Genomic DNA, 3322 nt, shown 5'->3' with positions numbered 1-3322 from the left:
CAAAATACTTACTGCTGATTCTCATTGGTGCAACAATATAGTGGCTTGCAGAGCGACATCCTTGGATTGAATTTTTCGTCAATCAGGTGCACTCTTTCATATTTTTACTATTATCTAAAAATTCCAATGGAAAAGAGTTCTCTTCCGTTTGAGATGGTCAAACTTCAATCATTTGGAGGATCTGAGTTTAACTCATGGAAGTGAAAGACTCAATTCAGTCTAAAATACATGAACTTTTTTTACACCGTTTTGAGTACCTTTGCTGAGACGGATGAAGAAGTTGATGAATCTCAATGGCTTAGAGATGAGGATTTCTGCAAAGACTAATTGTTGAATTGTCTTTTAGATCGTCTTGCAGAAACCTATAGTAAATTTAACACTACTAAAGCAATATGGGACAACTTAGATGCTCAATTCAAGAAGGAGGAGGAATTGTCCAAGACCCATCTTGTGGACAAATTCATGGATTTCAAGATTCAAGAGGACAAGGAAATCACTCCTCAAGTGAATGCTCTAGAGAATTTGAGATCTAAGTTGCATAATGAAAAAATAGTTGTCTGTGATTCGTTTCTTGTGGGTGCAATTATATATAAGTTACCATCTGCATGGCATTCTTTCAAAACCAAGATGTATCGAAAAAAGGTGCAAATGGGACTAGATGATCTCAAACGATTCATTCGAATCGAAGATGAGAATCGAGCTAGGAATAACTTGAAAATGGTTAGACAGCAACAATCTGCTACTAACGCGGTAATATATCCCAAGAAATTTTCTCGAAAATCCAAGTCACCTAAGAGTGAACATCCCAAGTTGGAGGCCAAAAAGACTATCTTTCAGAAAAAGAAGGGCAAGTGCCACAACTGTGGGAAATGGGGTCACTTTGCTGCAGAGTGTAAACAACCTAAGAAGGCTAAATCTGACACACCACAAAAGGAAGCTCATATGATGGTGGGCAGTGCTGCGCCTAAGACTTTTATTGCCATGTTAGGAAATGGTCAGGCCAGTACTTCTTCAGACTGGTGGTTAGATACAAGAGCTACCTGCCATGTTTGCAACTCGAAGAAACTACTTACGGATGCTGTTGGCATGAAAGAGACCGTTACAGTGGCTAGTGGAGCTGAGGCAAAGGTGACTCACACTGGAACTGCGAACCTGGTCCTTTCTTTAGGTAAAATACTAACTTTAAAAACTGTTAAAGTAGTTCCTGCTATTCAAAAAAATTTAATTTCTATTAGTCTTTTAGACAATGCTCGCATGTGTTCATCTTTTTTGGGTGGTAGAGTAACTTTAACTGTTAACTTTTATTATTTTGGTTGTGCTTTCTTAATCGATGGTATGTATAGATTGAGTTTAGCAAATGAAACCGTTAGTCAGGTTAGTTCCACTTTGATTGATCCTAAGTTGTTACACATTAGATTGGGACATGTGAACTATAGGAAAATTGTCACACTTGCTAAAACTCATACTATACCTTTAGATACATCGATTAGATTTGACAGATGTGAAGTGTGTGCACAAACCAAGATCACTAGAAAACTTTTTCGTTCAGTTTCTAGGAGCGCACAACTTCTTGAGTTAATACATTCTGACATCTGTGACTTTAAAAGTTTCACTACTCGAGGTGGTCGAAAGTATTTAATCACTTTTATAGACGATTTTTCTAGATACTGTCATATTTATCTCCTAAAATCGAAAGATGAAGCTTTTGATAAATTTAAAATTTTCAAGAATCGTGTTGAAAATCAATTGAACTTGAAAATTAAGCGATTTAGGAGTGATAGAGGAGGAGAATACACTTTGACAGAGTTCAAGGAATTCTGTGCCTCTCAGGGCATAATACTTGAAACTACTGCTCCTTACTCACCTCAATCTAATGGCATAGCTGAACGTAAGAACCGGACATTAACTGAAATGTTAAACTCTATGTTATTGACAGCTGGCATGCCTACTAGCTATTGGGGCGAAGTAGCTTTAACTGCAAATCACATCTTGAATAGAGTACCACACTCTAAGTTGACCAACTCCTTATGAGTTATGGCATAAACATCCTTGTAGATATGACACTCTTAAGACTTGTGGCTGTATTGCTTATGTGATGATACAAGACCCTAGGAGACCTAAGGTAGGACCTAGAACAAACACTTGTGTTTATCTAGGTGGTGCAGAAGATAGTGCTGCTGATCGGTTTTTGGATCTATCTACCAATTTGGTTATAGAATCTAGAGATGCAATATTCTTTGAGAATAAATCTCTCAGAGATCATGGTTTGAACCTACCTGGCGATACTGAGATGGTTACAGAATTGCATGTAGAGTTTGAACAGAATATTTCTGACACCTGTCCGACACTGATTTCTACATCAGCACCTTTAAGAGTTTCTACAAGAGATAGAGTGCCCAAGAACTTTGGTGAGGACTTTGTGACCTACCATATAGAGAATGATCCGTCAACCTATAAGGAAGCGATGAGATCTAGGGACTCTTTGTTGTGGGCAGAAGCCATTGATGATGAAATGAGCTCTTTGTTACAAAATCAAACTTGGCAGCTAGTCGATTTGCCAAAAGGGGCTAAGACTGTAGGCTGTAAGTGGATTTTGAAGAAGAAACTTAATCCTGACGGATTCATAGCTCGGTATAAAGCACGTTTAGTAGCTAAGGGCTATACTCAAGTCAGTGGGATAGACTACTTTAATGTTTACTCACCGGTTTGTCATTTGGCAACGATAAGAATTCTTCTTGCTTTGGCTTCTATTGAGAAGTATGTTGTGCATCAAATGGATGTAAAAACGGCTTTCCTTAATGGAGACCTCACAGAGAAAATCTACATGAACCAACCTGAAGGGTTTGTCATGGAGGGTTTCGAGAACAAAGTTTGTAAGTTACACAAATCTTTGTATGGTCTTAAACAAGCACCTAAATTGTGGTATCAAAAATTTGACAAGGTAGTAAAGAGCTTTGGTTTTCAAACCAGTTACTCAGATAAATGCCTTTACTTTCGTTCTGTGTCGAATAAGGTTGCGATTATTTGCTTGTATGTAGACGATATGTTGATTCTTGGTTCCGATCTCTCTGTAGTGAGTGACGTAAAAACCACTTTGGCTCAAGAATTCGACATGAAAGATCTTGGTGTGGTTGACACCATTCTTGGTATGAAAGTAAGTTTTGAAAGGCAAGGGATTACTCTTAGCCAAGCCCATTATATTCCAAAACTACTTTCTACATGGGGATACAGTGAGTGTTAACTGATTGAGACACCATTTGATTATACCAAGAAGCTGATCTCTAATGAAGGAGACAGTGTAAATCAGTTAGATTATTCTAAA

Source organism: Tasmannia lanceolata, unplaced genomic scaffold (genome assembly GCF_043159265.1).
Source record: "Tasmannia lanceolata isolate RefF3 unplaced genomic scaffold, GAP_Taslan_0.1 ptg000006l, whole genome shotgun sequence".
Classification (NCBI taxonomy): Eukaryota; Viridiplantae; Streptophyta; class Magnoliopsida; order Canellales; family Winteraceae; genus Tasmannia; species Tasmannia lanceolata.
Note: the sequence above shows the minus strand (reverse complement) of the source record.